Source organism: Dermacentor variabilis, unplaced genomic scaffold (assembly GCF_050947875.1).
Source record: "Dermacentor variabilis isolate Ectoservices unplaced genomic scaffold, ASM5094787v1 scaffold_28, whole genome shotgun sequence".
NCBI classification, from domain to species: domain Eukaryota; kingdom Metazoa; phylum Arthropoda; class Arachnida; order Ixodida; family Ixodidae; genus Dermacentor; species Dermacentor variabilis.
In genome coordinates, this window is record NW_027460456.1 from 690956 (window position 1) to 718930 (window position 27975).

The 27975-nt window shown below is 47.1% G+C and overlaps 1 pseudogene; it reads right to left on the reverse strand.

Moving 5' to 3' along the window:
• Positions 1 to 1808: 1808 nt before the first annotated feature.
• Positions 1809 to 27562, reverse strand: LOC142568659 (uncharacterized; annotated as a pseudogene).
• Positions 27563 to 27975: the final 413 nt, after the last annotated feature.

Here is a 27975-nt window from a genome sequence, read left to right on the forward strand (position 1 = left end):
TATAAGTAATGCAACAAAAATTGGTTTCGCAAGAAAGCGAAGCATCGATTGCAACATCAAACTTACTATACACGGCGATACGAAGTAAGGATAGTAGTTTTATCGGCCGTGTAAACGAGCAAACATTCGCTTCCTAAATTTACAAGCATCGTGTTGACGTCAGATTCGCTGCGGTACGAATGACGTAGCGTCGAGATGGCGGGGCGTTCTGTTGTTTTCTTACTGCGAAGTGTTTTAAGACGGCGACAGGAAGGCGAAACGAAATCGAGCTGATGGGCGACGCCGGACGCCGCCGGAACGAAACGGTATGCTCACATCGCGCCGCCTGCAGCGGGAAGCGCCGGCTCATTTGGGTGAATATCGCCTACCAAAACCGTGCAGTGCGCTTCCGTCACTTCGCCATACGCACAGTAAAACGGATAAGTGAAGACGCTTATCGCAATACCATTGGCGGCGATAGTTGTCAATGCGGCGTTCGACGACTCGAGAGATTTGATAATCTCGGAATAAGAAACCGAGTGCGCGCCGGGGTTCCACGTGAGACGGGGCGGTTGAGTGTTGCGGGGAAGCTGATGCGGCGGGAAGCTACTACTGTTCTCTATCGCGCTCACCTAACGCATTATCTTCTTTACGTGACAGCTAGCGACCGGAAACCGTGTAATACGATCGCAGTTTGCAGCAGGAAACGGCGGCGCGTTTGGGTTATCGTCTAATAAAAGCGTGAAGTACGCTTCAACGACACCACACGCTGTAAACAGATAGGTGAAGATCATATCGCAATAGGATTTGCGGCAATAGCTGTGAATGCGGCATGCAACGACCCGGGTGGTGATTTGCTGATCTCGGAATAATAAACTGAGTGCGCGCCGGCGGTTTCACGTGAGACGGGCGGGCGAGTGTTCAATTGAAGGTGCCGCGGCGGGCGGCTACTGTTGTCGATCGTGCGCCTTCCGCATTTTCTTGATTGCGTGAGATCTAGCGGCCGGAAAACGTATCATACACTCGCAGTTTCGCGATGTGCTAAACGTTGCTTCCGGAAAATCGCACATAACAAGATCGTATCAACAAGGTTCTACTGTATGTCTACACTCTAAAAAAAATTTTACACCCTTTGGAGTGCCCCTTCTGCCACACAACGATAATCGTCATCTGCCTTGATGCGTTTCCTTTCTTGAAAACACCAGGCCCGCTACTTTCCTGTCGGGAATGCTATCATGCTGATAACGCGCATGCCGTTCGTTACTGGAAAGTACCGGGCTCGCAGCGTTAAAGAAAGGAAACGCCTCAAGGCAGATGACGATTATTGTTGTGTGGCAGAAGGGGCACTCCAAAGGGTGTTAGCTTTTCTTAGAGTATACTATCAGGCATTAAAATGCTACTGCTTTTCTAAGTCATACGTCCAGGTGGCCTCTAAGGTGCATATAAAGAACGATCTGAATGTTTAGCACAAAGGTTAAGAGAAGGTTCACTTACTCCAAAAGAATAGTAATTTCTGTGCGCAGCATGCAACAGAGCCTTTTGTGGACCTTTTCTGGAACAAGTTTTCCAAGCAGTATTGGCTGTACGGCCTCGAAAACTGTGGTAAGTTGTCAAGAAGCCAACCATATAATTCCTGAGAAGCAAGCATTTATTATGAAAAATATTAAAACAAGTTACAAGGAGGCACGTCTTCTAATATACAATTATATTGCATTCCTAATCTAGAAAATAAAACATTTCATGAAAAGAGAAAAAAGGTGGGCAGCAAAGCATACAACAAGAATTTAAACAAAATTATTTAAGCTTTTATTATCTGTAAACAGTGGACATTATGGAAAGGGTGATTCACAAACACATCTTGAGATACCATACAGAAGGTCATCTTTTGTGTAGGTGTACAGTGGCCAAGGATAAAATAGGGATTCAGGCCGAATTACTGACGTATAGGGTGTTTTCATCAGAATGAATGCATTCATTTCTTTCGAATACCTAACCTTGGCAAGCATGTGCAGAGTTAGGAAGACCATGTCTCTCCAATGTACAATAGTGTCTACCTGACCGAACATTGGTTCATCATTTTCTGCAAACACTACAACATCTGACAGCGAGATCTTCACATTTGAGACACAGGCAGACTATACAGACATTGCAGTTCGGCCAACATCATGGGGCTCAAGCCCCCATTGCACAAAAGCAAATGTCAAGCACACAGGTACACCAATTTCAGATACAGTATTGCTGTGTGTATAATCCAAGTTTGGCAGCCCTGGGCCCATCCACAGATCACTGGACATTTTCATTTGGAAAAACTCAGCTACAGACTTGGGAATATTCTTAAAATTAAAAAATTTTTTGGACTTCGGGAGTGCATTTTTTCCTTCAAATCTCATGGTCCAGTGATGGTGGGAAGGACCAAAGCGCTTTATTTGTGTGATAATATGAACAAGCATATGATGCTTAGGTCTGAATGCATCAGGGCCATACAGACTTACAAAGAGCTCATTGTGGCGAGCTACTAGGTAGTCGAGTTCACCGAGTGTATCTGGGGACATGACTGGTGAAACAAGCAACTGCGTAATAACACGAAGCAGTACAAAGCACTCACAATGCGACTCCTGCGCATAACCGTCTGGCAAAAAGTCCTTAACTATTAAAAGAAAATGTAGCAAAAGGACCAAACTCGAGCATGCTGAGGATCGAAAGCTAAAGTCAGCTTCAAAGAATCTTGGATAATCACTCTTGCTTACAAGTCTGTGAAAGTTGAATTCAGACAAGGCTTTGTTCAACTGACTTAAGCTCATCCATGCTGCCCCTTTCACAATTAATTTGCTAAACAATGACAATTCTAGGGGAACAACTCCTTCCAACAAGCTGTGCATGGGATCATAGAGGAGGTCTGATAGCAGTGAAAAATGAGGGATGTCTGCCAGGGCAGACCTAGTCTTTATACCGTATTTTGCTGACAATTCAATGCGCACTTTTTTCAAAGTTGCCTCTTGCAGTTCCAACAAGTGTCCCCTGTATTGCGATTCTGTTCGGAGAGGGCACTGTATTTCATGACGAAATTTATGAAAGTCCAGAGTTGGCAGCATGCACGTACGGCAGGCAAATCGTGCGTTTTTACTGAACCTTTCTTTAAAACCTGCAATATTGTGACAAGCCAAAGAATCACCAATATATGCCAGCAAAAAACCAAACAGCTCCTGGCCATGATCAGTTTTCAAACTGCACCCAGTTTCCAGTGTCTTTAGTGTAGAAATGAAATCCTGTAGCACCACAGCCTTTGTTTTAGTGACTTCAGGTCACTAGAATTTCCTACTGCAAGCAAGAATATGTTGCTGACTTGTGACCTCAATGATAGTGGCACATTCACAAAGGAGATATAAAAAACGGTAAGCTTTCCTCTCAGGCTCCTTTTCATTCCAATAGGATTGGCTAATTCAATGTCGTCACATTCCAAAGTCATAACAATAGTGTTTTCCTGATGTGACCTTGCAAGTGGGTGTGTCTGAAAACGCGTCCCATCAGTAAAATCTCTAAGCAGATCACTGGTCGAAGTGCTGAGGGAGGACTTGAAAAATTGGAGGAAACCTGGATGCTGCAACAAGTTCTCCAGCATAGACTTCAACGGTACAAAGTAAGCCTTTTGGCTAGAAGGCAGCCTAATCTCCTCAGCTGGAACATATATGCCTTGAAAAGCATATAATGCCTTTCTTGCCCTGTCACTGTGTACGACAGACACATCAATTGGAGCCCCAGCTGTAGCCAAAATGTCACCAACCCCAGCAACAACCACGTTTACTGCTGCTTTTGTACAGCGATGTTGCGCTTCAAGCTGTCTCGCCAAACACGAAAGTTTCAAAAGAATGGACGTACTTGCTGGAACTTCAGAGGCCTCCGTACCTTTGTACATATCGCAACGTAGTGTAGAGACAGAAGTGCCTCCCAAATCACTGTCAGTCACCGGCTGTGGATTACAAGAGTCAGCTTCACTACTGTTGGCAATTTCTGGACCCTTATTGCTCCTAATTCAAGGGCAAGTGCTCTCAACATGAGACTTGTAAAGCGCCATATTGGGAAGCCGCCTTTTGCATATGGTACACACTAATGGGACCTTGTTTTTGTGTACATGTCTCACATGCAACAGAAAGGCATAAAAGTGTCTGGTAGTAAATCTGCTACTACACAAGTGTGTTTCCTGACCTTAGATGCAGTGAGTCCTGTGGGAACCTTGCTTTTGTTTCCTTCCGAACTGACGACGGGCACTGCTTGTGAAAAATCTGCAAATGTGCGAGATACAAACTGTAGTCATGGATACACCTCCCGTTCTACGGGCTCATGTAAGAGCTACACTCATGTAATAAGTACCCCCTTATTTTCATATTAGATTATTTTAGACAAAGAAAAATTTGTGAAGCACATTTCATTGGCAGTACTACTGCACTTCAATGTTTGCCCTAGAGAGCATGTGAATAAACAAACTCATGCTACTGTACAAGCCCACAGGGATAAATTCTACCAATTGGTAAATTATTACCACAGTACACCTAATGAAATTATTCAGAGGAACTATGATTCTTTATAGTAACAACTAAACGAAAATGACAGGCAGTGTTGTAAAATAAAGGATTGGAGGCAACCATTTTTTCCTATGTATGAGTAGAATTCACAAGAGAGCAATACAAGCGGGAGAATGTGCCACCAGTGGGAGACATGCACACAACTTGCTCGTGACATCGGCGATGCTCTATCATTTTGGTACTCTTGTGGCTCTGCCCGTGCTTCCGCCTTCCCCATTCCGCTTTATTGTTAATGTTTGTGCATGAGTACAAAGCATAGGCCTCAGAGTTAGTGCCACCAACAGCATGAATTATTTGTGCTAATTTTCAGGGCTTTATTCAGTACATGCATTGAAATATCCAAAAATGTATACTGAAGGACAGCTGCCGACATAAATAAAACCTCGCTAATCCGTATCTGCTTAAAGCGCACTAACGGTCAAAATGAAGTGGCGACGAATTCTCGATCCAGTCTTCATCGAGCCAAAATCGGCTGACCGCTTAAGCCGTAGTCGCTTGTCCTATGCTTCCCGACTAGAGCGTACCAACAGTACTTTTTTCTCGCATAAAGGCGCCGCCTCATTTCGCGGTGTGGCTGACGCCATGATGTGCCGCAAAGGACGTCACGCCTTTTAGGAAAATGTACAGACCAGTTCACCATCGATTGTGACATAAGCGCGAGTCATACGATTCCTATATAGATAAATATAAAAAATGCACCGAAACATGGTGGAGACCTCAGCCGAGAATAAACATAACCATCGACGAGCGCGCCTGTATGGGTTGTCGCCTCCGACACTATCGCGTAAAGCATCTTCAACGATCTGCTCGGCAACGCGCGCGGTGTAGTGCGTAGCGCTGTTGTATGTGTACTGCACGCTTTTGATAGGCGCTAACTAAAACGCGCCACCGTTCTCTGCCGCCTCTCTTAGCAAAACCCTTTTAACTGCGCCGCAGTTTGAACAAGGGAGCCTTCGCCACCGCTGGCTCAAGAAGATACGCGCCTTCTCCGTGCACGGCCAGGAGCGGCGCGGGCACAAAGTAACTATGCTCCCACGACACGTGGGTGCAGGTTTGCCGGCAAGCACGCACGTGTGCGGTACAGCAACGTTCCCGGCAGAGCGACGCTGTGCGCGTGATGGTCGAGGCGCTGCACAAGAAATGCACGGCACGATAGGCAGGACGCGGCATCAAGAACCGCTCGTAAATGAATCTGCGCCGGTTTTGCCTAATTAACAAAGCGATCATCAAACGCGCACACAGGCATTGAGCAAATCGGTAAGAGTCATTTACTCCACCTTCATGTTTACATCTGCGTTCCCTGCCAAATTTGCGTAATTCTCATTGATGTCACCTTTGCGATAACGCGCGGTCGTACGAGAAAGCGCAGGAATTTTTCAGCGCTAGACAAAGGAGCAAGCAAATACCCTGTAGGATGGAATTTAGGTAACATTTGTCGTGGCATCCCATTTATTTCTTTGTTGGTAACAGTGACCCACGTAAAGAGAGGCATATTTTACATGGCGGTTAGTCCATACTACCGTTTAGCGCGTAATTATGCCACATTCCCACAAGACACGCATTAACGAGATTTCACCAGGTAAATTGGTACAGCATCGCACACTTCATGAGTTGGCTGTGTGTACGTTCTGTCCGGCAGGATGTCTTTTACGGTTTTTGCTTACCTCACCTTTATTAACTTTCAATTGCAGTAAAACACATTTAAATTAAATTGTGAAATATAATGTAACAATTTCATCTAATTTCATCAATTTGTTCTTTCTCTACATTCTGTGCCTTCATATGTTAATTATCGTGCAGTCTAGTTAAACGGAAGGAATGAATAAAAATAGCGCCAGAAGACTACCATACATCAATTCAAGCGCATATAAAATATGAGCAATCCTTCCATCCTTAGTGTTATTTCAGGCGAAGAAAATCTAAGGCGACAGCATTAAATCGTGTATTGATGCTCCGCTCGACTCGCACTACTGACCAGTACAAATGATAATGCTACAATATAAGTACTGAACAGTAACACAGATGTGAGTACAAGTAATCACAAGGTGAATGCAGAGAGCTTTCTGGACGATATGTGAAAAGCTTACAAATGAATGTAATATCTAGCATCGTTACATTTAGATGTTTTCCTTATGAACTAGTAAATTATCTTTCACATTACATACCTTGGCCGCATTCAGTATCGCGGGTCTCTGTGTCCATGGCAACCACTGGGCTGTCAATTGGCGGCTCTTCCACGTGGCGCCGCGGTGCGGAGTCTAAAACAAACAAGTGATAACAAAGCACCTAATGAAACCAATTCTTTCATGTGTGCGCTATGGATTTACCTTTACAGCAGCCAGGCTGTGATTCTTGCACAGGCACGCCGGCCGATTCATTTTCTATGGAGGCACCTACTTGGACAGTCTTCTCTAAAACAAAAAGAAAAAGAAAATATATAGATCCCACGCACTGTGGGAATCGATGTAAGCAAAGCTTTCTGTGCTGTTTGCGTTCAGTGGCAATATTTGGCGGTGATGTTGACGGCCTACGACAGTCCTGATGCGATGTTAAATGTTACCTTACGTGCACCACTTGTGTTTGCCAACGTAGTACACCAAACAGCGAGGCGTGTTTGCTCGAGGCATTGTTGTGCGCCACTGTTCGTATGCTGCAAGGAATTTAGCATTGCCATTCCTCACACGGGCGCATGGCTTCGTGGCTGAAATGTTCATTTGCTCGACAGCCGCTTGCGTGCTGTCGTCTTGACGCTTCGGTACTGAGTGCAGCTTTGCATCTGCACGCCTGCATCAGTTGTCATCATGTACAAACTTGCAGGGTGTTTATTTTTCAGAAATAGCAGAAACGTGCCGTTTCATTCTTAAACTAACATTTTTACAGTTTCTACGCAACTGTTGTCATGTCTAGTAGCGACGTTTCTTTTATTTAAGGGACCCCGAATGAAGCGTGCTTCCTTGTGGCGTCTTTCCCTTCTCCCGCGATCATACTATATATGCAAGGCGCCACGAGCGAATAGCAGCTATTATTCATCCGTTTGGTCAGGGCGTTGGCTTTACGCATTCTCTGTATTCTCTTTCCATCGACTATCTCCCCTCTGGAAATTTGCACGTGAGTACATAAGCGCTGCAGCTTCTACAATGCTTATACCGCAGGCTAACGCGAAATTACAGCCCTCCAGAGGACATTGTGTCGGTGGCCGAGGAGTTCCAGAGGGCATTGTGACAACGACTAAAGAGCTCCAGAGGGCATTGTGGCGACACCCGCGCAGTTCTTGCTGGAAAGGCCTCACAGACGCCGCTCCCGCGTCCCTACTATGTACACGTACAATGTAATTTCTCGTAGAGTGCGTACATTATATACATTACGTATTCAACCACTCCCCGACGCGGCGTGCAGGTCAGCGACAGCAGCAGCAGTGGAAAAGTCGAGAGAAGTGGCAAAGAAAGCTTCGCTTTAAAATATTTGATACACTAGGCAATCAAAAAAGCTTTGGCCAACATTCCACATTATACTAACCATATTGCACTGAGGAGAGACTAGAGGTGCAAGCTTGCATGGTTTCATCTGACACTGAGGCCTCGAACACGATGCATGGCACATTGCATTGCGCCTTTTCCTCGGCTGGATTGTTCGTTTCTGTGATTAGACGCAACGAAAGAACACCATTAGTGTTCACAAAAGTAATGCAGAGCGCATTGCATAGCTCTTGGCGAAAAAAAAAGACGCGTACATAAGCAAAATTCATGCGAACGCTATACAACATGTATTCTCCCGAACAACGCTGTATATAATCATATATCATTGTGCGAAATTTGAAAGCAAGATGTAAGAGAAGGGCTGACGTTGCGGTAAAAAAAGAATTGTGTATTCTTCGCAGTTAGTCAATGCTAACCACCGATTTCCATGTTAAATTATTGGCCCGTTTGAGTAAAAGAAAATAGAAAAAACTAACATTTTCACCCAGGAAGCGAAGCACTAATAGCGATAGCAAAGCATTAGACCACTACTCAAACTAAGGTACGTAGTTTTACCTGCCGTAACAGTAATCATTAGCTTACTAATAACCATGGTGTCACGCAAGCACAGGCATAAATGAACATATCTCATTTGACGACCGCGAACAATCGCTATCAAGTTGGCTTGAAGAACGCAGAGGGGAGCGAAAGTTTGTTTTGTTGCTCCCTTCAACGCGTCTCCGAACTTTTGAGATTACGCGACCTCCAGCACTACGCGCACCGAAAGACAGCGGAAATGCAACCACGAGCCACCTCGGCTTGCCCGACCTCTTCACACATGTGCACCGGAGATTATCTCCAGGCCAGGGCGCGGGCAGTCAGGCACCACCACAGCATGGCTAACGGAGGGTGCGCGCGGCGAGTTGTGCAATAGTGAACGATTTCTGTCAACTACATCAGCCCAAAGCACGGTGCCAGTACAAGAAACGTATTGTTAAGGTCATTTAGTTTCACTGACACTACTCATCCCGCCTAAAAGCTCAATATTTGAGAAAAGTATAATCCAATATTTGCACAATATGACAACATCGAATTTAGCTCAAAGTTCATCGAAGAGCACAAAGAAGCAAATATATCAACAATCACTTCTTTCAGAAACACATACGCGGAGCGAGAGCATGTACTGTGTCAAATGTTGAATTGCGAACTATAATGAATTCACGTACTATCCGCCTAAAAATAATTAAAAGCAAAAGTTCTGCTTACCGAGATCACATATTTTTCCGTGTGCATTTGGGACGTGGTCACAATAGTCGCACCTCACCCGGTTGTCACTTTCCGACAGGCGCAGAATGGTGTATCGCTTGCAGTCACAACCCGGCTCGTTGCAGCGACCGCGCAACACACCGAAAAGGTCTCTGCTGCACAAAGGCATGACCGTGCAGCGGATGGCGCAAGTTCCCAGTAAAAGCGGTAATAACTACTGCAGGCTACAAGTGGTGGCAGCAGACAATGGTGATAGGACGGTATTCAAACAAGTCAAACATAATGGCCGTCTGGTGACATCAGAACGACAACTGCAACAACGACAGGACGACAGCGCGCTAACCACTCCCGCTGGGTCCAAGCCTCCCGCTCCCGATTAAAAACTTCCCAGCGTGCAACTCGAGTTATTTCGATTGGACTGATGAGGAGAGATGATAGCACGGTGGATGTCCGCACGCCAGTGTGGTTGATGCCTGCTCGCTTCCGCCATGTTAGAAAGAGGCGCTTAGAGGCAAAGCAAAAATGAAATAAAAATGAAAACAAGCAATGAATTACAGAAATAAATGTCAAAGGTGCCAATGATGTTATTGGTGTGGTGGTGGAAGCATTTCGTGTTTGGACAGTGATAAAGATTTCATTTCTCAGTTGGCGGCTTCACACATTTAACGTTCTTTTCATCTGTTTATATCTCCTAAAAAGACAACGGAGCGGACGGCGCTCGCTTTTATGTGAGTGTAGCGGCATCCTGTTGGTTTCACTAAACGTCTGCCGCGTTTCGTGTCTGCTGTAACTTAAATCTGATGTCGTGGTAGTGCCAATATTCGGAACAGCTTAATACGCCCAAAGAAAGCTGGCAGTGGAATCAGTTGCTACAAGTTTTATTAGAAAGCATCCTACGTGCAATGCAGAATGGTTCGCCGACATGTAGGTTGTTGTCTATTTGCGCGCCGGTCGCCTAGCGTGTACCGCATCCCCAGCTCACTCGCCGCGCGTTTATACTGATGTACGCACGCTGCCTAGCTGGTACCGCGCGTCGGCATGGTTTTCTTAGGCACGCACTTCTTGCATGCTAACTATTAAACTCAACTTGAGCGCTAATGGCTTAAGCATGGGAAATTTTTGGTTGACAGCATCAAAGCAGTGCAGGGCATGAAACGAATCCGGTTAAAGGCAGAAAATGTATGCAGACAGCTGAAATGTCCTGCACAGGGACACTTTAGTAGACAAGTTGAATTATATTGATATATGTGATAGAACCATCCAATGTTTTCAACAACCTTTTGCTGAAAGACCCATCGCGTTCGTGTGCTTTTTCTTCTACTGCTCTTTCTCGCCTCGTACATGAAATTTGTTAAAAATATTCATTTTTCCAAAGAAACTCGCCCGCTTTTCTTTCTCGCGTTGAAATACCGATGTTCCATGCCTGTCTCATGGCGGCTAGAATGCGTTCAAGAACAGGGGGCTTCCGTCACGTTCGACCGCTCGGTTTCGGCAGGCAGTGCACGCCACATGATTCGATGACACAGTCTTCGTTGCTGATATTTCAAATAAGGCTGTGCGCCAAGTATGGAGGGTCGTCAAAGAACAGCGCGCAGATGAACTTGCAAGTGCGATCGTGCAAGATTTATTTTTTTATATCGTGAACTATGTAACTGCTTGGCTGACAGAAATTAGGACCGAATGCAGCCCGAACTGCCGATGTCCTACGTTTGTAATAACCATATCATAAATGTAGAACACGAACACATTAGGATACATTTATCAGTAAACGTCCAATCTATGGTGTAGGTCTCCTCACCGATGCACCGCAGTGTTCTTTAGAGGTTAAAATCTAAAGGTTACAAGGCGCCTTGCGCTGAATTAACCTTTAAATCCGTCAATTCTGACTCTTGTAACCTATAGATATATCTATACGCAACAACATTTAATTAAAACATCAAAATATTTTGCATGTAACCTTTATTTTACAAGTTACTCGTGATTACAGGTTACCATAAAAGGTACCGTGCTAAGAGTGTATGATTGGCTCACACGAGCCGAGGAGCACGCTCAAGTAAACGCTCAAGCTGAGAGGTTTCCATCGGTGCGAGCCATCACAGTAAATGTAAGAGAATCCGATGAGGAGGGTGATCCTGGCTTGTGCGATTGGTCCGTTGTCCCTTAATATAGCTTGCCGTGGCTGATCCAATATCGCGGCGACGTGCAACAGAAGGTTAAAAATGCCGATAAAACGGATCTTCAGCAAGTAATAGTTGGTAGAGCTATGGCCTATACGTGCAGAAATGGCTCGGTAACGTCATATTGCCACGCAATTTTTTTTATTTTATGCAAATAAATCATGCTCCCTGGCGCCTCCGAGTTGCCAGTAGCAAACCGATCGGCGGGAAGCCATTTTCTGTGCTGCCAATCTAGTGTGTAGTTCGGATTCTCACACCATGCAGGCGACGCCATTCAGTCACGCTTATAGCATCCAACCATTCATCCATTCATGGTAAAGGGAAAATCTGCCCTCGATGCTCCGGTTTGTCCCTGTTGCGACCCCTCCTCCCCCTCCTCCCTTCTTGCCACTAGACAATAGAAGGCCTGAGCGCCCGGCGAGTGACATCACGGAGAAGAGGCCGGCGGCGTGTTTGGGGATACGGGTTGAATGATGGGATTGCGCCCTTATGGGCAACGTTAATCAGAGCGCCGTTTTATTTAGGCATAGTTGAGCGGATGACCCGCAGAGAACAGAGGGTGTTGCAAAATTATTTTACTTATGCAAAACTATTTACGCGCTACATTATTAAAAAGTCCGTCCATAATATATGAAATGGTTCAACCTTAGGATTGAGAACGAATTTCGGGTAAATGATGACAGGGAGCATGGCTTATATTGAAAAGTCACAGTGCTGCCCTCTTCTGCAGAGTAGCTTCTTTGCCTTCATTTATCGTCGGCGTCACAGTTTGCCGTTCATGCGACCGCAAAAGTTCTGGAACAAAATGTTACCACTGCACCATAACAGATATCTTATGACAACTTCACTGGTGTGCCCTTCTTCACATTCAGGACACATGTATTTACTCCAGTATAGATTTGGCTTTGAACGAATAATTTCGCTTTCAGGGCATTATTACATACAGTACGGCAGTCCCCCCCCCCCCCCATTATTTACAACACCTCAAATAAGTTTAGCAATTGAGATATAAAACATTAGTGCAACTATTTACAAAGAAACAGCTGCCTTATTCCTCAGAACTCCAGCTTTTCTCTTCTTTGCCTTATAGCATTGGCACCCAATATTCTGTCATTGATCTTGCGGAAACATGAACGCATGATTTTTCGGACCCGATTTTTCACTCCTCCAGCAATTGGGCACGCAGCACTTATTAGGCATATCCTGGCATGAATATAATCCGCATTCCGCGGCAATGAAGGCTTGCCGGACACACAACCGCGATCGCAGCACAAGCGCAGAGACTACATGCACAGAAAAAAGTGCATGCACAAGTGCAGAGACTACGTCCTGAAAAAAAGTGCGCTCGGAAGCGTGTCGCAGCATGCGGGGACTTTTCTAACAACGAAGCTATCCAAGGAGTGGCAGGGTTCCCGGAAATAATTGAATTGTTATCGCCGTCGACGCCCACTCGGTCTTCCGAGGCTCATTTTCAACACAGGTGCGCCGCTCGTAGCTTCGTAGCACGATGCGCGGAACTTCTATGTGGGCCTCTTTTGCGTGAAATAGCTCAAGGGGAGAGGGTACAGCTAGAAGGCCTTAAGTTCCCTAGAGACACGGCCGGTCTCTAGGGGAGCGCGCGCTTTTCTTCTTACGGCCTTCGCATTCGCCGCGGAAGCAATGGGAGTTTTTCTCCAAGAGTTACGCCTTACGCCGCCGCCAGGGGCGCGACGACCCTACTGCTAGGGAGCTCTCTGGCCGCCTGCTTCTGCGGCGGCGGGCGGTGATCGCCTGGTTTCGTGCTGTTTTTCCGCTGCTTCTTGTTCAACGATTCACCGAAACGAAAGAAAACAAAAAGCTAAATATTTATCTACATGTCAGCCAATAAGTTCACACGTGAACGGAGTTTTCATAAAAAAATTCGAACCATAGAAACATTAAAGGTCCAGTCACTCTCGTTCCGGAAAGGTATGACAGGAAAATGACAGATGTTGCGGTCTGAAATGCCGAAGGTCGTATTTCGGTCAATTTCTTGCATGTGTCTTAGTCCATGCCGAAGTTAAGTGCTGGTAGAGAATTTAGTTAATGCGAAGGTTAACGGAATGGTTTACAGTTTATAGGGGTTTAACGTCCCAAAGCGACTCGGGCTATGAGGGACGCCAATGTGCAGGGCTCTGGAAATTTCGACCACCTGGCCTTCTTCAACGTGCACAGACACTGCACAGTACACGGGCCTCTAGAATTTCGCCTTCATAGAAATGGCTCAGTAGCTTAGCACTCCAACCACTGATCTATCCCGGCGGATTCATATAAGTTTCAATGCCGCCATATCCATTGCTTTCTTTTTCTCGCCACATTGTCAATAATAGGGGGTATCGTCTCCTGACTCGGCTACGTGACGACGCCATTGTCGCCGCTGCTTCGGCGAACGGCATTCCTCGCAGCTGCGTGTCGAATTATGTCTCGAATTCCGCCTCATCCGCCTTTACGTTGGTTTTCTAAGAATCCTCCCAAGGTCCGAATTCGCCGATCTTAACAATGTGCAGAAAAGCCTGCCAACTTGACTTCCCTCTTATGTGCGAAGCGCAAACGTCACTGTTGGTCTGCGCTTGCTTTCTTTTTTTTTTTTCGAGCCTCGCATATTTCTCTCTTGGACGGGGAGTGCTCTCATCGCACTGTGAGCTGGCAGGCAGCGTGGCCTTTAGTGTTGTGAGCGCTGGTCCACGTTTCTACCCGTTTCTTCCACGGATTAAGTTATTTGCTGTGCGACGGTGTTTATTGCCCGCCGTTGATCATCTAACGCGGCGATGGTGTACTGCTGCGCACCGCTTTGCAAGTCGCAGTTGGGTAAGACTCAGGGCGTTTCTTTTCATCAATTCCCGAGTGATTCAGAACTGTTTGCAAAGTGGCTCAAAAACATCTCCAGATAAAATTTCGTCTCCAACGACAAGTCGGCATCGAGTTTGGTTTGCAGCCGGCATTTCCTCGCGAGTGACTACGTTTCAGGACGCCGCATCAGAAAACTTTTGCCTGGTGCTGTACCAACCGTGTTCGATGAGTCCAGCGTCCGAATCCGTTCAGCGTCATGAATTCATGTTAAATCCGCTTTCATGCAAAACAAAAACGGCAGCGCTTGAGATTTCAGGAGCTATATCTTATACGCTTCGGAATTCTTAGGAATCTGTCATATAAACGCTTCAGGTCGCTTATAATTCTACACACTGGTTAAAACCCATCAGTAGGCAAACTGAAGAGGCTGATAGATTTGTTTCTCTCCAAATTTAACGGGTAGAAAGTGTTGACGTGAGTGTACCAAAGCCTCATGCGACCATGCAGTCATACTGAAGAAGAGCACGCGATGGCGCGCGGTAGTTATTCTGTTGTTTATGACTCTTAGCTGTCAAATGGAAGAGGCTGATTGCGCGGTCTTTGCATAATGCATAGGGGTGAAATATCAGGGCCTGACGGTTACCACTCACGCGGGACGGACTTGGAGCGGGCGCGCGTTCTCCTTCCGCGTGAACGGCGGTCGCAGCGGCGGAGCAGTGGGGCAGTGGCGACCCCACAGCGGTGCGGTGGGAGGCGGAAACAGACCCCATTGCGAAGGCCGTAAGAAGAGCAGCGCGCGCACCCCTCGAGACCGGCGGTGCTAGAGGGTGTTGGTGGAGCCCAGCACCATTGTGCTTCTGTTGCTTCGTGTGGTGGCCTTTTCCCCGCTGGCACGTTCAACAATGGCTCGCTCAAACCTTTCTCTGTGTAAAATGGTCAGTGCTGCTGATAGTGGCTATATTGGGGGTGAGCTCCACCACCGGAAAAGATGGCGCCACCGTCGGCGTGACGTGGTATTAGGGCACACGTGGACAAAGCTAAGGCGCCAGCTGCTTCGGAAGCTCCGAAGCTACTTCAAAACGACACTTTAAAGTCCCACCTGCGCTGCGTTCTGATTAAGTGGTGAAGTTCTCCCGCCTTGGTTATCTACCTGCATGAGCATGTGCGTACATTGAGAATGCGTGAGCTTTGGAAGGTGCCTAGAACACGTACAAAGTACGGCACTCAGATGTTAAAATACCGGATACCTGCACTGCTTAATAATCCAGAATTCCAAATGTAACACGGTGCCAAACCTGATTGTGTTATTTGCTCTGGTGTGACATTCTATTTTTCGGTGGTTTTTGCTTTCGCAACAGAATTTGTAATCCCACGCAGTATTCATGTACCAACGTGAACCTGGCGTATGTTCAAGCATATGTCTTTTTTATTTTATTATTTCTTTTTACAAATGATTTGGTGTTACGCTTCTTTTAGTAGTATTTATGAGAATAGGAGCTGATTTAAGACCCTACAAAAATACACCTGACTTCTGTACACTGTTCGGTTTATTTATGTTGGGATGCTGTGTTTGTTATGCGCCTTGTCTGCCAGTACTCGGGGGTGCAGACTTCGTCAAGCCTTATAGATGGCTTGTTCTCTGTACCCTCAAGTGTCTTTCATATTGAAATTAGTGATTGGTTGATTAATTGATTGATTGATTCATGCATTGATTGATTGATTGATTGATTGATTGATTGATTGATTGATTGATTGATTGATTGATTGATTGATTGATTGATTGATTGATTGATTGCAGCATTTAAAAGCACTATAATAGGCAATGGCTGCTTATGGAGGCGTGCAGCATAGAAGGCTACTGCTCGGTGCCGCAGTGCCGGATGTACGCAACGGAGCCCGGTGTCATCCTTATTCACACGTAGCCGCAAGACAAGATGCATGAAGCTTGGCTCGCGAAACTTAGAATCAGCAAACAGCCATTGGCTACAACTCCGGTATGCAGCAAGCACAGACGCGAGGAAGATGTCCGCTACGGTGTCAGGACTGCGATGTTCGGCGAGTAGCAGATAACGCGCACTGAGACGCTCGCCCGCGCCCGCTGCCCGGCTAATGTCATGACGCTTTATTTGGTCTTGAAGTTGTTGACGCTAGATTCTGGCAAGTTAACTAGATTGTAAAGGGAGCGGTATGAAGGAAATTAAAAAAGACATGGCCCATGGTCACGTTTGTGTTATGAATTTATGTACTGGGGCGCTATAACGTAAAACTATTCCAAACTTTTCTATTCCAATTCTGCAATCAGGCCTCCTCGATTGGTCAAAAACTTTCTTGGAGCACCCCCACTTCACCTGTCTCCCACGCGGCGTCACGAAAACCGCGATAGCGCCCCATCTTATATGACATGTACACACTGATTATGCATGATTTGACTGAACAAAAGAAAAATTGTTATTTCTGATTCGACGCCTTTTCGCCATTAGCCCTTGGCTATTGGTCAAAATTTTTCGGGCTGCACCCACTTACCTGCCTGTCCCGCAACGTCACAAAACCGCGAAAGTTCACCGCGTCAACGTAAAGCGTACGCGTTAAAGATGCATTAATATGCCGAACAAAACTGAATTTTCTTCTGAATAGCCACAGGCTGCCCCGTTCCGAAAGCAATAAAAGATGGCTGCCGCCAATCGCTCAGCAACTGGCCACTCGCACCTGCCAGAGAGCATAGGTTTCTTTGCGTATAATAAAACTTCTTGCGTGGCCATGTAACGTTTTCGAGCACTTTCGGCACGTTTACGACCTCGCTCTGCCAACCCTTCTTTGCTGAAGATCCGTTTTAGCGTCATTCTTAAGCTTCCGTTGCACGCCGCCGTGATTTTCGACCAGCCACCGCAAGCTATGCAAGGGAAAGCGGACCAATCGCAGAAGCCGGCGCGAGCCTCTTCATCCGGTTATCGATTTTCAGTGCAGTGACTCGGCGCCTTCGAGTCCCTCTCCACTGGAAGGTGCTCCTCGCCCCTTGCTAGCCAATTATGAGACAAGCCACTCAGTGTAGGCTATGTTATTCGATTTTCAAGCAAACAAAAGTGACCTCCTACGAACAAGGAGAACGTTTGATTGTTCTGTTCGGACAACTCTGCGGGTGACCGCCCGACGCTTGCGTCGGCGGTTGCGCAAATTGGACGTCAGGAGATTGGAATAAAAACATATTGGAATACTGTTACGTTATAGGGGCCTTGGATTACGGCCTCTGATGAGACCGATAAACATACAGTGCGACGCAATTTAAGAAATAATATTTATATGGCCAAGAACATAGAAAATAAAAAAGATTGAATCGTCGCGATGGCACATCACAGTCGCCGTAGCCGTCGAAGTCTCTATAACAAAATTATTTTTGAACAGCCTTTATAGCGTCCACGCAAGAATGGTTGCTTGTATACTGTCAAGCGTTCATATTCTGCGGCCTAAAGCCCCTGGTACGGTGCTAAAATGCACTCGCAGCGAAAGCAAAACAGGTTGCCCGTACGTGCATGTAGACGCACAGTCGGTCGCTGCGAACCCGTGTGATCAGTGCATTGAGGCTTCATTTTGTTATGCACTATTCGGTTATGCAGACAGCCCACTATAAAAAGATATTTCACATAGTTCGCTCACAGCGTTTGCCTACCCTTCACGCAAGAAGCCAGTTCGGGAGACTCCATCGCCGCAACCGCGCGCAGTGGCGTTCACTGTACATATTCGGCAAAGAGATAGCGTCTGTAAACGATTCGTTGCTTTCAATTTGCCGAAGATTATAATTTTGACAATAAAAATCTTCCCTAGTTTTGAGAGCACTTACAGAAATGTGCAATAGGGCTGTCGCGTGGCGTTTTTATTGCGCACCGTGAGCGAAACCAATGAGGAGCGTGCCGCGCTATCCCAGATACCACGCAAGGGAGGCGCTTCCGACAGATGGCGGGTCCGTAAGTCCTCGCCCCCAATAGGGGTGGTGAGTGGTTCGTCACTGCCGCTTTTGACGTGGTGGCCATGTGAGTGCGGGCCGATGCTTGGAACACTGTCTCAGTAGATCGCCTGCTGATTGCAGTGCTCTACGTCGGCGGAACACATGCAGTGCTGTTAAGGTGTCCTCCTGTGAGAGATTGTTACGGCACTACACTTATCTCTTCCATTCTCTCTAAAGTCACTTCACACACACCCGTGTAATAATAAAAACTGATTGAGACTGAAATGGACGGAACCGTGGGTGGCATCGATCGTCAGCTGGTTTCGTGTGTTCTTTTTTTCTTTCTAGTAGCTCCTTCTCTTCCTTTTTTAGCATTCTACACACTACGGACCCGCTAAAGGAACGTTATAGAACTGGAATGGTAAATGCAGCTTTGTGCATGTAAACACTAGAAAGGGAATTAGATTGCTATTCACCGCAGTAACTGTCTGTCGCAGTCTGTTGACGCCTGAACAGCGGTCAGCAGTGGAGGAGCGGTGGCGATAAATGAGTGGCCGCAAAGGTTAGTAGACAGTAAAAACGAAATATTTACGACAGGGCGACTAAGTAAAAAGAAATAAATACAGTTGACTCGTCGAGCGACTTCCTCAAGAAAGGTTGTCACTGGTACAATTAGGTCGCGTGGAACATCGGGATAGCGAGACCCGACTGCTCTAAGAAGTCGCAGTGCTTTTGTAAGCTACCCGGAACACGTGCACGTGCATAAAAATTGGAGTTGTGGGCACCGCTGACATCAGTTTTTTTGCATGCTGCCGCGTGACCTGATGCATGTTGCCTTACGTTCAGAAGCCCCCAGCAAACTCGTTTCCCATACGTCGGTGCTAACGATACGCTGAGCCCAATTTGCGCACCTTGCAGTGCCCCAAAAAGGATGCTTTTCATATACATGCACGACGGAAAGGCTCTGCGTATAGCAACTAAAGCACTATCCTCATGCATCCCACAACAGGTGTCGTTTATGTTAGATGTGCCGCTCAATTTTTTTCTGCGTTGTTTGCAAACTGCATGAACATGAATGGGAATTTGGGTATCGGCCAAGTTTTGGTGTAAGAGTGCCTGCTCATGCAATCGCCGAAGCGAAGCAGTGTTGATCTGAACTAGTACACGAGAGGGAGACCACTCCAGGAAACGCCAACTGATGATAGCTTCGCCTGCCTGGAATAGTGCAAATGTTCACCTTGTGTGATACAGTTACGGTAACGGCGGCGAAGGACGTCTCTTTCCCCCACAGCAAGAATTCCTCATCAACAAAAATGCATAAAAAGCTGAAAAGATGAGAAGACGCTATCCGCGCAAAGGTGGAGGTAAGCTGACGCAGCCAATACACTCTGTCGATGGTCTCCTTCCTTCCTCGTCTGCACGGGACGTTGCCTACTCTCCCTTTCGAAAGGCGTTTCCTATTGTGCCACTACCCGGCCGAATGATCGTTTGGCACTCGTTGCCATGTTGAAGCATGCGGTGTTAAGAACGGCCCACTGAGTTGCAAGTTTTGCCAGCCAGTTGCGACAGCGGCGTCAACTTTTCTTAGAAAGCCACCTTTAGGCTCTAGCCTCGGCGCCGTTGTGACTAAACGCGATCGGCAGACCAACTATTGTTACTGAACCCGCCACCGCCATTCTGATCTGCTATGACCGGGGGAGTTGTCTAGGGAACGTCTCCGGGGACCCCTGCCCACGCGCCGTTCAAGACGCAAGACAATGGACAGCCGGCGGCCGCGCTGCGGGGGTCAGCTAGGGGAATCGGATGTGCCGTTCCTGACGTCAGCTCCGACTTCTGCGAAGCCCGCGCTGCGGAGGCGTGTTCCGGACCGTGAACCTGTGCGGAAGTGTGTGTGTGTGTGTGTGTGTGTGCGTGTGTGTGTGCGTGTGTGTGTGTGTGTGTGTGTGTGTGTGTGTGTGTGTGTGTGTGTGTGTGTGTGTGTGTGTGTGTGTGTGTGTGTGTGTGTGTGTGTGTGTGTGTGTGTGTGTGTGTGTGTGTGTGTGTGTGTGTGTTTGTAAGCCCTGCCGCAGAGAGGCAACTCGTTTACGATGACTGGTCGAACGTTTCCCTCACCTTGGGATCGAGGGAGGACCGAATGTTTATGAACCGCTGTTGTGTGGCTACTCAGTGTACTTTTCTCTCGCAGTGATGCTAGACTGATGAACTGCAGCGTCCTGATGTAGATACTGTAAATAAACCCATATTTCTCGTTCTCGATGAGAAGCAGTCCTTCCCTTCATCAACGTCCTCAGCGTGGATAAGTTGGACGACGGCAGGGGCCAGCTACCTTCTAATTCATGCCCGACTCCAATCTTGACAACTGATTACGAACGATGGGATTGACCTGCCAATCCTCACAACTGGCTGACAGCGGTGAGACGGACTTTGCGACGTGGTGCTGTGTCTGCGGTGAGCGCTTGGCTCTTGCTTTGACTCTCTAGGCTTCATTTTGTGGTTCTTCTGTTTAGAACTGTAGGGAAGCTACATTGTTGACTGTTAGCTAGGTTGTGTTTTCCTAGGTACATTTAGCGAGCAGGACCAAGGCAGTAAAGCAGCAATCATGGAGTTAAGGAGACTGCTGAGAGCTGAATTGTTGATTGCTGGTGAGGAACTGGACCTAGATGTATGCAAGTAAATCCTAAAATCGGAATTATTGCAGCTGATTTCCGAACAGCCCAGTGAGGAAGAAATTGAAATGAGGTTGGAACTTCTGAAAAAAACAGAGAAACGGGACAGAGAGAAAGATGAACAAGAGAGAGAGGAACGCGATAAAGATCACGAGTTAAGAAAAATGCAACTTGAACTTGAAAGCAAACGTTTGGAGTTGTCTCAAGGAAGTGAAGGGGTTCTGCGACGATCAAGTGAGGCAGAATGATGCCGCATGGACAGGCTATTAAAGACATTTGAGGCCGGGACCGACATAGGCTTGCTCCTAAGCAATTTTGAAAGGACTTCCGAGAAGATGAACTTCGGTCCGAGTACATGGCCACAGCAGTTGCTGTCTATGTTGCCGTGTGAGGCGACGGAAGTAATCGCCAGACTCATTGCGGAAGATGCATATGATTATGCGAAAGTTAACGCTAGTCTTCTGATGAAATACCGCCTTTCAGCCGAAGCTTTTCGGCAAAGGTTTAGGAGCACAGGCAAGAAAGATAGCGAGGGGTATCCGGAGTTTGCATACGGCTTAAAGGCCAACCTAGTCGAGTGGCTGAAAAGCGCGGAAACGTACGACAGCAGAGACATGATCACTGAATGCATATGTCTAGAGCAGTTTTACAAAAGCATCCCACCATCTGTGAAGCTGCGGGTGCAAGACAGAGAAAATGTTAACACTGTGGAAAGGGCGGCGGAATTAGCGGAAGAGTACGCAACGCGTAGAAAGCTGAACGCCGACGACGGTAATTGGGACGGTCGAAATGGACCGCGGAAACTTTTTCAGTTTAAAAGGGGTTCGCAGCCTAGACGATCGGAGCCTGTAGACGTGGAGGAAAAGCCCTCAGAAAAGAGCGAGGAGAAATCAAACGGGGAAACAGTACCGAAAGAGCAGAAAAGAAAATTCGAAACTTTCAGACTAATCCGCTGCAATAAACGCCACAAAGTGGGACATATACCTGTAAACTGTGGAAAGCCTAGCCTAGTTTTCTCCTACGGGGAGGAAAAAGACCAGAACAGGGAACTTTTAAGCCCATGTATTCCCGACTTGCAAGTTAATGGCAAACCATGCCGGGTGCTAAGAGACAGTGCCGCCACGATGGACATTGTCCATCCGTCTTACGTGACGGTAGATGACTTCAACAGAAAAGTAGCATGGATCAAACAGGCTGTAGAAGAACACAGCGTGTGTCTGCCCATGGCCAAAGTCAAAATCAGTGGAACATTCGGGGAGCTAGTGACCGAGGCTGCAGTTTCCAATCTTTTGTCACTGCAGTACCCTTACAATTTTTCGAAGCGTTCAAATCGGTTACTGCGTGAAAAAGGGCTTAAACTGGGAAAGCGCATAGTACAGGCATTCACCCGAGGCCAAGCTCGTAAAATCCCGTCGCTTTCGGCTGAAAATGCAAAGCTGCTCCAGCGGAAGCAGCAAGAGATAACTTCAATACCCGATTCTGAGCTAGGCTCGAGGGATGAAAAAACAGTTGAGGAAAGCCTGCCAGCTGACCAGCTCAATGAGAGCGTATCACTAGGGTGTCAAAGTTCACGCCTCCAGGAAGAGCAAGCCGACGTAATCGCAAGCAAGACAGGGTCGTTAATATCGCCGGCCTCAAAGAAATTTGATCACCTCTTACGTGTGGATGGAGAGTCACTAGCAGCGGAGCAAAAGAATGACAGCTTAGCTAAATTACACCACACAGCTAAAGAAGGCATTGCTAGATGCAACGTGACGATACAAGAGAGAGGATGATTGTAGTATCGGCAGAACAGAGATCGAAAGGGTAGGATTCTAGATCAGTTAGTCGTACCTACTAAGTACACGGAGGACCTTTTGAGTCTCTGTCATGGAAAAGAGTGGTACGGCCACCTAGGCATAAAGAAATCAAAGAAAAGATTGCTTATGGAATACTACTGGCCTGGCTGTTTCAAAGACGTAGAAAACTTTGTAAGATCATGCGACACCTGCCAGCGCTTGGGTAAACCAGGAGAGGCATGGAAAGCTCCACTAAAAGTAGTGTGCTAATAACAGAAGCTTTCAGACGACTTGTGATAGACACGGTAGGGCCTCTACCAAAATCAAATCGGGTTACAGGTACTTGTTTACCATGCTGTGTCCGGCTACAAAGTTTCCAGACACAATCCCCCTGAAAGAGCTCAGCTCCACCGAAGCATTTCAACGAGTTAAGTCTCCAGCCGAAATTCAGGCGGATCAAGTGTCAGTATTCCCGAGCGCACTCTATCCTACACTCTTGAAAAAGTGTGGGGTAAAGTTAATGCACAGTTCTGTCTGTCACCCTCAGTCAAATAGTGTAGAGAGGTGGCATTCAGTGCTTAAGCGAGTTTTGCGTGCGCTCTGTTACGAGCACAAGGAGGACTGGGAGAACTGTCTGCGGGCAACTTTTGCTTTGCGAACGGTTCCACATGAAGCGACAGGGTTCTCGCCAGCAGAACTAGTGTATGGGAGGACACTCCATTCCCATGAAGAATGTTAAGAGAGATGTGGGATTTAAGAGGAGAGAGTCCAACAGTGGTTGAATACGTGCTAAATCTGCTGGAACGGCTAAGCACAACCCAAGAACTAGTCGAAAAGAACATGGGAGTAGCGCAAAAGAACGCCAAATTCATTACGACAAGAATGCGAGGCTTTGTACGTTTAACGCCGGAGACCAGGTAATGATCCTCAAACCTTCAAGAAAGAACAAGCTTGAAGTTCACTGGGACGGGCCCGTTAAAGTGTCGCACAAACTTTAAGATACTAACTATGCTCTGAAAAATGGCCGGTCGCAGGAAAGAGGTGAGGATATATCACTGCAATTTGATGAAGCCGTATATAGAGCGGAGCGGAGTCGTTAACTATACCATCAAAGAGTAGGATGGCACTAGTACCAAGCTAAAGGAGTATAGGGCGACCTCCAACTCTGAAATCGGCCTAGAAGTAGTAAAACATTTGGTAAGCTCGCACGCTATAAGACCCGAGCAGCTAGGTGAGCTAAAAGGGGTGTTAGGGGAATATCTCGACAGATTCAGTGATCGGCCAGGTAGAACCCAACTAATAACGCATGAAATAGAGCTGGCATCAACCGAACACGTAAGATCAAAGCCTTACAGGGTGTCTCCAAGACAGAGAGAAATTATGGAGGCAGAGATACAGCGCATGCAAGAGTTGGGAGTTATTGAGCCCGCTGAGAGTGACTACACGTCACCGCTAATACTGGTAGAAACCGCTAACAAGGACCCTCGTCCGTGTGTTGACTACAGGAAGTTAAATGCCATCACTAGGGATCAGCTGTACCCAATACTCAACATTGAGGAACGAATTGAAATAGTTAGCGCTGCTAAATACATTTCCACTATAAAGCTCCTGCGGGGGTACTGGCAAGTTCCCCTTTCAGAAAGCGCCAGCCGCTATGCCACATTCATCTCACCTGTAGGCACTATTCGCCCACTCGCACTCAGCTTCGCGCTCAAAAACGCGCCGTTTAGTTTCTCTAAATTAATGGATATTGTCCTAAGAGACTTGCAGGAGTTCGCCTTGTCATATCTTGACGAAGTAGCAATTTTTTTTTCGGACAGCTGGGAACCACACGTATCACACCTCCAACAGGTGTTCTCACGGTTGAGGGAAGCCGGCTTAAAGATGAAAGCGGAAAGGTGTAGATTTGGTTGTTGACAGGTTACTTATCTGGGCCATGTTGTCGGCCAGGGCACGAGACGGCCGGCCGAGCTGAATATAGCTACGATTGGGGAATTTTCTCAGGCGCGCACGAAAACAGACGTTCGTTCATTATTAGGACTTGTGGGGTACTATCAACGGTACATTCAGAATTACTCGCAAATGGCAAGTCCATTAACGGACACCCTCTGAAAGCGAGTAGCGTATACTGGGATAAGGACAAGGAGAACGCTTTCCAAAGTTTGAAAATGCTATTGGTTTCTCGTCCTGTGCTTCGCGCGCCAGACTACACAAAGGAATTCTGTTCAATGCGACGCAAGCGACAGAGGTATGGACGTGGTACTTAGTGATGTCGGCGACGATAACCAGGAGCATCCTATCCTCTATGCCGGGCCGTAAACTAACCGTAAGAGAGGAAGCATGCAGCGCTTCAGAGAAGGAATGCGCTTGTTTAGTTTTGGCCACCCAGAAGTTGTCTGGTTACTTGTACGGAGCAAAGTTCATCGTCGAGACCGACCACTGTCCTCTGACGTGACTCAATCAATTGTCCGATGGATTCTCATTCTCCAACAGTACAACTTCTCCGTTAGATATAAGAAGGGAAAGTTGCATAGCAATGCGGATGGTTTGAGCAGGCTAATTAGAATTCTGCGTTTCAGGGTTCCGCCTAAATTTTATGGTTACTATTGCTAATTTTGTTAAGCCGAGAAGATTCCATCTCATTTAGCAGCATTCCGTCTATGATTGCTGAATTTGTCAGCACGAAATTGCTTCAAAAATTGGCATATCGAAATGCAGCATTTATTTTTGTTTCTGCACTTATGTTTTCTTTGAAGCCTAGCGGGTATAAAGTGAGATCCAAGGTACTTCATCTCGGCGCAGAACCGTGTTGTGGGTTGCGTTTTTCAGTTGCCTGTCCTTGTTGGATGTTTTGGGGCGGTGACATCATTACACAAGTGATCGCTGCGAGCCAAGGCATCACCCCCTGGCCACCAGCCGTTCTCTTCCTGCCCAGCGGTTGTCAGCACTGGACAGTCGAGATTTTCCGGGCCATGGAGGCGCTGTTAAGAACGGCCCCCTTAGGTGCAAGTTTTCCCAGTCAGTTGCGACAGCGGCGTCAACTTTTCTTAGAAAGCCACCTTTAGGCTCTAGCCTCGGCGCCGTTGTGACTAAACGCGATCGCCGGACCAACTATTGTTACTGAATCCGCCACCGCTGGCCTAATCTGCTATGAGCGGGGGAGTTGCCGAGGCAACGCTCCAGGGGCCCCTTCCCACGCGCCGTTCAAGACGCAAGACAACGGACAACCGGCGGCCGCGCTGCGGGGGTCACCTCGGGGAATCGGATGTGCCGTTCTTGACGTCAGCTCCGAGTTCTGCGGAGCCCGCGCTGCGGAAGCCTGTTCCGGACCGTGAACCTGTGCGGAAGTGTGTGTGTGTGTAAGCCCTCCCGCAAAGAGGCGACTCGTTTACGATGACTGGTCAACCATTTCCCTCACCTTGGGATCGAGGGAGGACCGAGTGTTTATAAACCGCTGTTGTGCGGCTGCTCAGTGAACTTTTCTCTCGCAGTCATGCTAGACTGATGAACTCCAACGTCCTGATGTATATACTGTAAATAAACCCATATTCTTGGTTCTCGCTGAGAAGCAGTCCTTCCGTTCAACAACGTCCTCAGTGTGGATAAGTTGGACGACGGCATGGGGCAGCTACCATCTAAATCATGCCCGACTCCAATCTTGACAACTGATTACGAGCGATGGGATTGACCTTCCAATCCTCACAGCGGGCAAAGCTGTTGCAATTCTTGTCTTCACTATTTGCAGCGCTCGAGCGCCAGAATACAGATGCCATAAATAGCTGAGATTTTCGGTCTGTACGTCACACGGACGAAGCGCAGACGGCAGCATTCCAGAACATGAACCCACGTGATAAAAGCGAGATTTCCTCATGCCTGATTACCTTATGCAGCAATGGTGCGGAATTGCTTCCCGTTCGTTTGCCCATGTGCGTGCACGCTTTTAGCTCACTATTGGTGTGGGATGGGCTGTCAGAGAACTTTGACAAGGGTAGCATTTATATCTTCTAGCACAGATAAACACGCAACTATTGCGTTTTTTTCACATGAGTCTCCTTATGAATGCCCATACGATGCACTTACTTGTGTACGTACCACTTAGTACAAATATGCGTCCCGCAATTATGATATTACATAGATATCATCCTCGTTTCGTGTGCACCCACTGCCTGAGCAACTTATTCGCGAAGAATTCAACAAGCGAACATGTGAAGGAAGGATTGCAACCCAAAGAACACCGCTTGCGGGTCACTGTGTTCTCTGCACATAACAAGTAATAAAAAAGGGATTAAGATTGAACTGATAAGTGTCACTTTATGACATGACGAATATGTGTATGTGAGTACATAAAAATCATTATATGGGTTTTTTCGGCGTTTGCCATCTCTCAATTGCTGAGGCCTACTCGTTTGGTTCCTGACCCAAATATATTGCAGTCATAGAACTCCATCACGGGAACAGCAGCTATAAATTCGAAGGTTGCAGGTGTACTGTGGAAATAAGGTTTGAGCAAATTAAATACTAGTAGAAGTGTGCGAAATTTGAATGACCTATATAATAATGTCTTATTCCATTTGTTTGTTAAATCGAATAATCATTATTCCATTTGTCTTTGGCAGTGCTCGACTCCGTGCCAAAGTTACTCTTCGCGCGTTCCTACAACATAGACAGCGTAGTACACGTGCTTAGGCGGTTTTATTGAGACAGAAATGACGCACACTTCCGGCGCACGTTGCGTGCTGTCGCGCGTGCGTTGGCGAGCGCCCTCGATCGCCCGCTCAGCCCGCGCGAATGGTATTGGAGGTATCGTCATTCGAGTTTCAGAGCCACTGTTTACAGCGAAATGGCAAAAGAAGCACCAGCACAGAACGTTCGCTTCAGGAAATCTACGCGCACTCACCGCTGCCAGCACTCATCGCGTAAGCATTATGATCGCAACGACCATCGCAAGCCTTCTCGCATCGGCCTCAGATGTTTTCCAAGTTTCGCCGACAGCCGTTTTCGTTGCCTTCGCGAAGGACAGTTTCTCTACCTCCCCATGAGACAGGCGCCCAATGGCAAGTACTCACATTGCCCTCTGGAATAAGATGCCACGCACTACACAAGCAGGAACTCCGTAAATACATTTCCCAAAAGTACTTTTTTTCTAAAATTCATGTCTACACAGCGTCGATTGTGCACGTGTTGTCGGCCTTTTTCGCGCTGTGCGTGCCTTCGCTTTTCTCCCTTTTTTTCCGCTGAATTCGGAGACTTTCCAGCGAATGTGCGCTGTTGTGTATGCAATGGCGGAAGGGTTTCTCAAAAGAAAATGGTGGAAAATTGTTTCATC